The following is a 12,050-nucleotide window of genomic DNA, read 5'->3' on the forward strand; positions in this document are numbered from 1 at the left end:
TACTTAATTAGGAGAGTCAAGCAAGAACGATCCTTACTGGAATGTTGTATGCCCATGGTAGTAGAGAGGTGAGATCCCTCTACTTGTATTTTATATTTTCTTCTCTGTGTAAGTGGGCATAGCTCAATTTTGGATGAACTACGCATATCTTGTGTTGTGGTTATGCTTGTAGGTCTTTCGCTTGTGTTTTCTTATTTCTTCACATATTTGCACATCTTAGGTGTGGGTTTTGCTAAAGCCAAATATTTTGGTGTTAGAAATATTTATGTTCTCAGCTATGTTCACTTGTGGAATAAGGGTGGATTATGCATAACTATTTTAATTTTTAATATCAAAAGAAGAGAGCTAATATTAGTATAAGCTATTCTAATATTTAGTTTAATACAAGTAATAATTATATTTAATGTGACATAAAATTGATATTAAAATATTAAAGAATAATAAAATTGTATTGGGAATTTGTGATATTTTAAACCAAATGACGAAAATATATTTGAGTTATGTTAAAATAGTAGTAAAAATAGTATTTTTCTAAAATAGTATTTTTCTAAAATATTATTTTTATTAATTATAAATACTGACTTAAAACGCATCATATATCTACAATACATAGTAATGTGTTGCAGTGCGTGATAATGCGTGACAACATAGTGTGTGATAATGCGTGACAACGTAGTGCGTGATAATGTGTAGCAATATAATATCAATGAGTGACAATATACTGGTTATGTAATACGCAACAATGCGTGGCTATAAAGTGGTAATGTAGTGAGAGTAATGTGTGTAGTAATATGTATTTATATAATGACAATCTAGTAGTTATATAGAGCGTGACATTGTAGTAGTAATGCAATAAATGACAATGTGCGACTATACAGTGACAAGACGTAGCAATAATTTATAATGTGTGGTAATGCTATCCAGTCCGTAGCAATGCTAGCTATATAGTGATGTAGTGCATGACAATATAGATATTTATGTGATATGACTATTTTTCAAAAGAAAAAGAGAGAAAAGATAGAAGAAATATATCAACTATAGTTGATGTGATGTGTAATTAAGTTATGTCTAATCTTAGAGCAATATAGTAATTATGATTTATTATTTAATTACTTTTTAAAAATTGTACAGAATAAGATAAGAGAAAATAATGAATTACTGTACCATAATAAACTAAGATGTTATTTAATTAATACATTAAAATAATGAAGCATATTCTAGAATAAAACTATTCTTATTTCATAAGTTAACGGTGTAGTATATAGAAATGACCCAACTCCTCTTTTCTTAAAGGATGTTGATTCATATTCAAGATGCATGATTAGTGGCAATTTAACTGTTTTGATGTATTTTGTTTGGTTACGTCATGTTAACGTATGTAAGAATGATGTTAGTACATTAGAAGTGGTGATAGGCTTTAATGATTGTTTTGATGTCGCATGTAACCTATCTCGGATAACCTCGAGAGATTTTGTTTTGTAATCAATAGGCTTTTTGTCTTCTTTGTTTTTGTTTTCGATTTTTTCATGTATAAATGGCCAATAATAATGATAAAAATATGTCACATAAGTATCATAATCCAAGGGCAACAAACTTTGCGATATAATGATAACTAAGGTGAAAAAAAGATAGTTCCCAGCAATCTCACTAAATAAATTTATATTTGGTAGCAAGCATAACTGCTAAGTAGAAATCATATTTTTTTATAAATAAAAACTTATTTAGCAATAAAAAGAATATTTGCTACGATAAATATTGTCACTAAATCTTAATTTAGATATTACAAAATATGTATATGGATGACACGACATATTGAAATCATTAGAAAATTATAATCGTATAGTCACAAATATTTAATATAGTTATATTTAGTGACAATGCTAATTGTTACCATCACTATTTTTTAAGATGACGAAGAACTTATAACTTATAACTGTGAATATATTTGTTGCTAAAAATTTAAACACAAATAGTTTTAGAAGTATAACCATGCGGCAACAAAAAAAAAAGGTATTTTATGATTCTATTAAAATTTATTAATTTTCTATAGGCATTTTGTAAAAAATATTTAACCAATTAAATAATAGAGTAATATATATTCATATGCTCTTATTAAATATATTTGACCAATTTGACTACACTAAGAAAGAAAACACCCCACCACTATATATGGTACCTCTAAGACATAGTTTATATTGGCAAATATTCAAACATTCACACAGTGTATTAATTTTAATTGCCTATATTATATATATAAAAAGATAAGATAATCTACTACAAATATATTAGTTTTCTTCAACATATCTAAAATAAAATAAAATAGAGTAACAGATATAAATTACCATTTAGAGAGAGAGGAGGCCATTGGTTTAAGATTTAATTCATCTTTAGTTATATTAATTTTCTAATCTAAAAAATAAAATAAAGAAAAGGCTTAATATGTATATAAATGGCCAAGCAATAGATGATTAGGCAACAACTCACTTTTAGTATTAATAACCAACAACTCACGTTTTATCATTGGCTTCGTTTGTAAGATCTTTAATTTTATATTTTTTCAAAAAAGAAAAAGAAATATTTAATCACCACGATTAATTTCAGTAAACACCGCTCACGTCATCGGTCAAAATTTGTCACAATGGTTCTGGGATTTACTTTGTAAAGATCTTGGACTTCACAAAGGTACTAGCTAGTATTTATTCATTTTTTTCCTGCTTCTAAAACTTTACTTATTTATTTAGAAAATAAGACATGGAAACATAATACAAGCTTGCAAAAGAATTAGAGGAGAGCAAACAGATGGAAGACACATTCTCTACGCATTGTTGTGCTCTAATTGTTCATATATATTTCAAAAATATATATTTCAAGTGATTCACCTGGAAGTCTCACTTAAATTTCCCCAGTCAAACACCCCTATCTCGGAACCCGTCCGATGGATGAAGTGGCCACCTCCCTGCGCATTACTTCAAGTGATTCACCCTGTAAGTTCGCATCAGATGTATCTGTAATAGAAACCTGCAAGCTGCTTTGCTGATAGACCTCCAGTGGATGATGCAAGCTCTCTTTCAACTCAGCTACCACTTCACTCATGTTTGGCCTCTGGCTGCCCACCGGCATCGTGCACCTCTTCGCTACGTCCACGACCTTCCAGACGGAGTCGGCGTCGACATGTTGGCCATGCAGCCTTGCATCGACGACTTCTCTCACGTCCCCTTTGGAGAGCTTCTTCTGCACCCATTGCAATATGTGACATGTTTCTCCCAACTTCACCACTGCAGGTAAGCCTGTGATCAGTTCCAGGAGAACAATACCGAAGCTGTATACGTCGCTCTTCTCCGTCAACTGGAAGGTATTATGGTACCTGTGTAAGAGTTGTTATCACCCATACGTTGTCTAAATTAAAAGCTCATTATGTAATGGGATAATTACACTAGACTTTATTGTCCATTTTCACATGAACTCCTCATTTACTTTTCATGGCATTGAGGACTCTCAGAGCTCCTAACATTTTAGCTTCCAAACCCTTTAAGATGAGTTGGGACATGATCGATCGGATACAACTGGAATTTAAAGTTATATCCTATAGTTTCAGGTTGCATAGATTTCTTTTGGGAAGAAGGACTATGTTCTCCAATTGATGATTGTTTTGATCCGCCACTTCTGTCTAATGGATGCTGATTGGTGGGTAGTAGGAAGAGTAACACTATGCCCACAAACATGAGTATTTTGACCAAATTATCTAGCTAGGACTCGTCACAAATAATCTATCTTCCAAAATTGTTACCTCAAGAAGTCAATTTTAGACACTTCGACTCATTAGTATTTTACGTAAGATATAAAATACTAATTTTATTAGCAGTTTACATGGGATTTACATATAAATATAAGAATATATGAAGATAGTGAGTATGATAAGAAGATTTGACCTTAATTTATCTTATTCAGATCTGAATTCAATATTTTTCTCTAGTTTATGCTATTGTAATATAATAAATTTCTCTAATTTATCCTCTAGTATTTTAAGATTATAAATAAATATAAATTAAGAAATAATCTTTTTATTCTTTGCATAATATCCTTAGTAGGAATAAAGCACAGATGAGATTAAGTTTTTATATTTAGATAAAACGTTGAATTTTTTAGTGCTTCGTAAAAGTTAATAAGTTCAGTATTTTTATATTAATACTATGAGGTGGCAGCTACCAGCTAACATGTCTAAAATAGACTTTATAGTATTAAATTTAAGAAAAATTTACATATAAACATCCTTTTTTTTATAATAAAATTACGATTTACACCCTATATTTTTATTATTTATAAATAAAGCTTAATAATTTAGTAAATATGTGCAAAAGGCACCATATATTTTCAACATACATGGTGATACTTAAGAGACTCTCGACAAACGGTATCAGAAGTGGCATCCTCCTGTGCAAGCAGTGACGGAGGTGCTTGTGAGGTGGTGAGAGAAACCAATTAACAAGAGTTGATAAGTTGCCATGAATCATTCTGTTTGAAGTTAGCATATATACGTACCTTGTTTGATGCATATAGTTTGCATATAGATGCTAAGATAGAGAATTAACATACTCTGGATCTAGATATCCTGGAGTGCCAGCTATAACGTTGGTCGAGATATGAGTGTCAGCATCGGTGTGGAAAGCCTTGGAAAGCCCAAAATCTGCAAGCTTAGCCTCAAGGTTACTAGACAAAAGGATGTTGCTGGTCTTCACGTCTCTGTGAACTATAGGTGGGCTGCATCCCTTGTGCAAATACTCCAGCCCTGCTCAATAAATTAAGCTTCTAAAATAAATCTTATCGAATTACAAGCTAAACCTTACAATGTGAAGACACACCTTGTGCCGCGTCCACTGCTATCTCAATTCTCTTGCTCCAACTTATTAAGAATTTTCTCTCTCCAGCTTTGCCTGCACTAACATAATTAATGATACGTGCTTGTGAAAAGAATAATGTTTCCTTGACTTGTGCATGATCCATGACTTGTTTTAAGCAAGAACAATGTCTCACTTATCTAGGTGGAGTAGCGATTGATCAATCTCATTCCACTCACTATATATCCAGAAGAATACGTCATGTTGATCATAAAGTAGGGTTGTATTAGGGGATAAAAGATTAAAACCACCTATCACTGTACCAGATATAGGACGTATTAATATTTGCAATTCACGCTGGCAACTTTCTAGGCATCTCTCCTACGTGGGGTAGAAATTTAGAAATATAAATAGTTTCAACTCACTATCAAAAATATTTTTTATTAAAATATATTGAGTAAAAGAAATGCACAAAGTAGTTTTGAGCGATATTCATACATGAACCAGAAGATATTGAGTAAAAATCTCTCGTCTACGTTTAGAGTACTACTTGATATTTGTACCTCGACCTGTCTCGCGAGACACTTGGTTTTTGCATTGATAGTCTTAAAACACTTTTTTGTGCATAAATTCCCCTCAAAAGCTAGCTAACGATAAGTTAACAAACAAAATAAAAATGTCCTCTTCGTTATTTGCATGAAGGGTATCTTATAAAAGGTGATAAGTATATTTGTATCGCAAATAGTTTTTGCATTGATGCCTTAATGGATAAGTTTTTTATTTCATGAACATATATTTAAAGGGAGGCACAATATGATAGTTAGATAATAATTAAGATTTGAGGTTTATTATCTTAGATAGAAGATAGAAGATGTTGAAAATGTAATTTGTTTTGAATTTGAAGATATCATATGTGAGAAAATTTAATAGAAGAGAAAAGAAAATTCTAATATTTTGATATACATTATGGTGAAAAAAAAACCCTCAAATAATTTTTAATTTTTTTATACCTTCTCTGTTATATTTGGACAAAAAAGTTTATATTTTCTCACTTAATATAAACCATAAGGAGGCAAACTAATACAAATGAAAGTTTACTTAGATAATTTGATTTTAGAGAAAACCAGGTGGGGCAATTTATAATTTACCTAATTTAAAACTTTTTTTTATTTATCCATAATGCAGCATTATTAGTAAGGGAAGATTTTAACATCAAGTGGTGGGGGTCCCCCATGCTTGAATAGCTACCTCTTTTAAGCTAATTAACTATTAAAATTTGTTCAATTTAAATATAAAAATAATTTATCTTATATTAATGCTCATACCCATGAGATGATCTCTGAGACTTCCTTGTGACATGTATTCATAGATTAGGGCCAGATGGTTACTGTCTTTGCAAAAGCCAATCAAAGTCACCAGTTTTCTGTGATGAACCCTTGTGAGGAGCAAGGCCTGCAACCAAAAGAAATCATAATTACTCTGTTTGCCAGCAACTGGATAACCTTATATAGCATTATATTAACAAAGGATAACTTAATTATTAGCTCCTAATACACCGTCCACTAATCGTTACCCTTTCTATCACCAAAGAACTACGTTACAGAATAACATAAATGCTGAGTTGATCCAAAAACTGATGTAATAAGGTAAGGACAAATAATATATATTATGTCTTTAACACACTTTTGGATTGCAGCCCCTAATAACACTGCATGCGAAAAGATGAAAGATAATAAAATATGGTGTACTACTATACGGTAATACTAAGAGTTAGGAAATAAAAGTAGATTCAATTCTAATATCATGTTAGATAACTAATTGATCTAAAAACTTAAAAGTTGTCAGTTAATTAGATATCAGCAATGTATGTCATGACCTTAACAAATACCTCAGCCCAAAACTCTTTGTCTCCTTTTGCATTGTAATCACTTTCTTCCGTTGTCGGATCAGTACTGGACGTCTCCTGAGCCGATTTATTATAAGAGCATATCTTGACTGCAACCTCCATCCCGTCTTTTAAGCAACCGTGGTAAACAGTTCCAAAGCCTCCTCTGCCGAGGACTCGTCCAAAGTTTTTGGTGATTGTCTTCAGCTCTAGATACGTGAATTCGTCAACGCCTAAAGGCTTGTCGAAAGTTACCTCGTCTTCTCTTGGTTGTCTTTGCATGGAAGGCGCCGACGCTACTGCACGTAAAAATTAAAGAAAGATAATATCCATCATGAGGTAAATCTTATTAACTGTTTGACTTTATACTTGTAGATAAAGTAAATTAATTAGTTCACATGTGCGAGTTAGAATGGAGATGATGGCTGCTGTCTCAACTTACAGTTTTGCTTTGGTGTGCTTCTTCTCCGATAGAGAACTATCAGCAATAGTATGGTTAATATTATGAAAGTTGTTGGAATAACGGTTGCTATGACAATGGTGGTAGGAGTCTTTCCAGAGCTACTACATTTATTCCCGGGCTGACACAGGTTCGGGTTGTTTCCAACTCTTGCATCCATCAAAGAGAGAGAGAGAGAGGAAAAATAAGAAAAACGAGGCTCATGTTGGGCATAGCTAGGTTGTATAGGAGGAAGAAAGACGTACTCTAAGTCAAGCAAGCCCCTTGCTTGCTTTTGAAGGAGAGCGTCTGGGATCGAGCCACTGAGTTGGTTCCCTGAAAAATTTCTGCAACAAAAGAAAAAACAATTGATGATCAAATTAATACATATTTCTTCCAGGGCTTTATAGATCTATGAAAAGAATGTGCTTGCTTACAGCATGGCCAGGGGTAAATCTGCTAAGAAACTTGGTATCGAGCCTGATAGATTATTGTTCGATAGATCCCTAATGAAAGAGATGGTCAAAAACTACTAAACGAAGGAGGAAAAAAGAGTTGGGAAATGGCATTGGCTAACATATACTGTTCTTAGAAAATAAACTGGAGAAGTACTTTGCCACTTACAAGTATTTGATGGCTTTAAGTTTCGCAAGAGCTGTGGGTATGCCACCAGTTAATCCATATGAAGAAAGGTTTCTGCAGGACATTCGAAGTCATTAAGTCTTTGTTTTCATACTACTTGGAGAAAGAACAAAGAGAGATCAGAGATGATTTATCCAATTATTTCCAATATTTCTTTGGAAGAGTTATTGTACTTACAGACTTGTAACTCTAGGAGGACTAGAACCAGAAACCGTACAATTAACGCCTTTCCAAGCTAATTTTTCCGGAGCGCATGGATCACCTTGCCAAATTTTTTTATGATACAACCCTTTGAGGTCCACCATTCCATCAACTGGTAAAAGGTCGATCGACAAAACATAGACAAAGCGTTAGCATATAAAACGTTTGCAATAATCGCTCATCTCAAATAGATTTGATTGTATGCATTTGTTAAACTTAACAACCATTTATTAAAAGTATTCTGAGTATTCTGTCAAAATTTAACCATAATGACAATGTTGAATGATGTCAGTGACAATTATGGTACTCTGAAAAATACAGAGGCAGATAGATATATATGACATTTTTTTTTGAAAAAAAATCAATGGAATTATGTAAGAAAACCCTAACATTTAATGTAGGTGATTACGTACCATCTCCTCTATCCGTTGCTAAATAACTAAAATACATAGCTCTGTATATCTCTAAAGCATTGAGAATTGGCGGAAGGGTGGAACCAGCCGCTCGTTTTATGTCAAGAGTATATCCAGTTGCCGTTCCAAGGTCGAAGGTGAGGTTTATGTGACTTGTCCAAAGATAGTCAGGTTTGACATTGCTCACTTTGAGTTCATCGTTAACGAAGATGTCCAAAGATCTCTTGACAGAGGCGAAGTCAGCAAAGTGCATGTATATGTAAAACATAGGACGATTGTCTCTCCACGCTGCGTCCCATTGATAAGCAAGGGTAGTATTGTCTTTCGGTGTGATTGCAGTCTTCATGACGATAGATGGCACTCGAACAGTGTCCTCCGGCCTGTTCTGGATGTCTTTTGTTGCACAGATGGGAGTACAACGTGCATCGTTCCACGGTATCCAAGTGCGATCATAAGTGTCGTTTGGGTACCTGTCCACAAAATATTAATAGAAAATTCCTTTTACATATATGAATATAAAATCTTTAGCAAACTGGAGGGGGTGGAGTACTGCGAGACGGTGTTTGCAAGAATAAATATGTTGGATAAGAATAGCGGTTTGGTTGCAATATCTAGGATAAGAGATACGGAGGATCAAAGTTAACATTATTGTCATTTCCTTAGCTTTGATGTATAGTTGATGTTAGTAATTTCATTTTACATATAGAAAGATATGTTATAGTCAATTTTGGGATTATATCATCACAAATATATATATAATTGTCAAATTTTGTGAGGCTCATGAATCGCTCGGCTTGAATTACGCTTGGAATTAACCTCATTAATGGCCAGATTTGATTAGCAATTATACTTTCAATATTATTCAAATCCAAGCTTGGTTACATTTAGGTTACATCAAACTCAGCAAGATTGCAATTTTTAACTAGACCCAGCTGGTAACATGTCGCTCTTTAATTATCATATAATTAACAACACCCACATGCATAATTATGAATGGATAAATAAATGTAAAGTTAATTACCTTATTATATCAGAAGTAGTTGCTCCCATATCGGCCCTACCTAATCCTTCCAGTGAGATGGTCGGGGTCACGTCTGCGTAGGAATTTGGATCGTCAATAAACCTCAGCTCAAGGGAAGATATGAATGGAGTTCCTTTTCCGGTATTCTCTAAACAAATAGAGAAGTAGTCCGTTGTGGCCATAGTTATGATCTCATAAAACTGGAGAAAATATGGATCCGTGAGGTTCACAGTCTTCCAGAGATTAACCCCTATATAGAGATTGAATTGCAATGGAGTACTGGAGCTTGGACTAAGTCGACCATCGTAGTTACCATAAAGGAAGTAGCTTCTTATAAGATATTTTCCACCTTGATGTATGCCATTGATGGTATAACAATTTAGAGATCCATCTGGGAAGCTTCTAACGTCCTCAAACTGTTTTAGATACCAATAGTTGATTATGTAATTCTTAGAAATGTTGAAGTTTTTCCCAGTGTCAATGTACTGGGAATCAGGAGTGTATACTATCCCTGTACTGCTATCTGTGTAGCTGATATCTGCGGACGTACCACAGTCGATGCTCACAAAGCCTGCATAAGAACACGGATATACTATCAATTGCTGATGCATCTCCCCCAGGAAAAATTAAGAAAGATGGGTATTTTTTGTCCATAGTGTGGTTGTCTTAATGATTTTTATGCAGTATACTTTCTCTTTATATAATGTGGACGGAAAAATATGACACTTGAAAGCATTGGATAATTGGACTTAGCAGGCAGTGCGCATATTTTATGTATAATATGTAGATCTATTTAAGCAGTGTGTATGCATTTTATACAGTCAATACCAACCTTTTATGGTTACATAATTTTGTTTTAAGTAGTTATAACCTTTTGTTTTACGTACTGCATGTATATGTATAGTATAAGATATTATGATCACAGCTTGTTTGCGAATAGAAAAATTTGCATTTAACGATTTATATTTTCAAGTATTTGCAGTTTCAATTTTTGCAAAATCATACCTTATGTTCTATTAGAAATTTGTTCAACACATGTTACCATTAAATTTATAATTAACTAAACTTAAATAAAATTTTTACGTTAAGTTAACTGCATTAAGGATGTTAAGCACTCTTACCTAACCTAAAGTCAGATTCATGTACACAAAGAAATTCATCTTCTCTACAACCTAAAATACAATAATCATAAACAATAAAGAAATCGATCAATTGAATCCATGACAAGGAATTAACACATAGTTCTATTCAATTAATTTAATTTTAAAGACTTAATATAGTTCTCTAGAATTTCAAATGAATTATTCTTGGGAAGAGTTGACATTTTTTCTTAGAAGAGTTAACAGTCCATTTGTGTAGTTTATAATTAGCGTACGGGGCTCATGATCTATCAATAAAAGAAAAGAAATCTGAGTGTCTTTTATGACTCTAACATGCTGAACTAAACTTCAGATCCCAGCTAGTTGAGAAAGCTTAAACAATAAAGTTTATACTAATACAATAAGCATACATACCGGGCTGCCCATAAACTGCAATAACTCCTGCTAATAGACCTATCAGGGCAAAGTTTATTAGTACTTGTGTCTCAGAGTAGTAGAGGTACATCGCCATGGCCGTTATCTCCCCACTATCAATAACACTGCATAAGAGAAGTTAATATATACGCCAGTGATAGAGGCATCGATGGGTTGGTTCCTGTGAGCCCTAAAATACTGTTGGATTGATGTTTGTATATAATATTTACACATCGCCAAGTAGTGGTCCCCATGAGGGTTATGTGTTTTCTGATTATTAAGTTCATTGCTTTCCCCCATAAGTTTATTTGCTCAGAAGTGCTCTTTCCTCTTCAAAAGGAAAAGGAAAACAACTTGCTGTCTGTTTCTCAAATCCTAACTTGTTAACGGAATTTGTCCAGGTGATGACTTTCGAATTGTCTTGAATGAGAAGTCACGTAGTTTTCAGAGCAAATTATTGCCTAGCTGCGAAGATTACATTGAGCACAAAAGGTCAGCGCCCGGAGAAGTATAAACCAGCGCTAGGAAGCGACGTGATTAATTAGTAAAAATTAACTATATAATCCCTACCTATGCTGATTAATTGGCTAGCTGTAAGTATTACATGTCAGACTAACTTTTCTCTCGTTTTCTTTATTTTGTCAAAGAACCTTTCGAAATAAAATGGCGCAAGGAGATCAATTGAAACCAAACCACACGCGTTAGAAAATCTACTGGTCCTTTCACAACGACCTCGTCAGCATGACATTTCGTCCACCAGAGAGAGTGAGTGAGTGAGTGAGAGAGAGAGAGAGAGAGAGAGAGAGAGAGAGAGAGAGAGAGAGAGAGAGAGAGAGAGAGAGAGAGAGAGAGAGAGAGGGAGGGAGGAATTTTCCCTGATGAATTCTGGTTGTTTGTCATGGTTGACAACCCCGGTACTTAAATTGTTATTTTCTTTTCTCTTTTCTCATGGCTTATCAGTAAGCCCGCGTAGGTACTGGGCGTTTGGCTTGTTTTCAGCGAAGGAACGATTAAAGAGTACTCTTCTAGATTGGTATCAATTATCAGTGGGTCTCTATTGTTGTTAATTACCGGATACTAATTAATGTTAGAATATAAAG

General features: G+C 33.7%; 1 pseudogene; it reads right to left on the minus strand.

Annotated features, from left to right (window-relative positions):
* Positions 1 to 2,916: 2,916 nt before the first annotated feature.
* On the minus strand, positions 2,917 to 11,047 carry LOC140788443 (probable LRR receptor-like serine/threonine-protein kinase At1g05700; annotated as a pseudogene).
* Between the last annotated feature and the right edge of the window lie 1,003 nt (positions 11,048 to 12,050).

The sequence above is a fragment of the Typha latifolia genome, chromosome 5, assembly GCF_019914945.1.
Source record: "Typha latifolia isolate L0001 chromosome 5, TyphaL0001v2, whole genome shotgun sequence".
In the NCBI taxonomy this organism is placed as follows: Eukaryota; Viridiplantae; Streptophyta; class Magnoliopsida; order Poales; family Typhaceae; genus Typha; species Typha latifolia.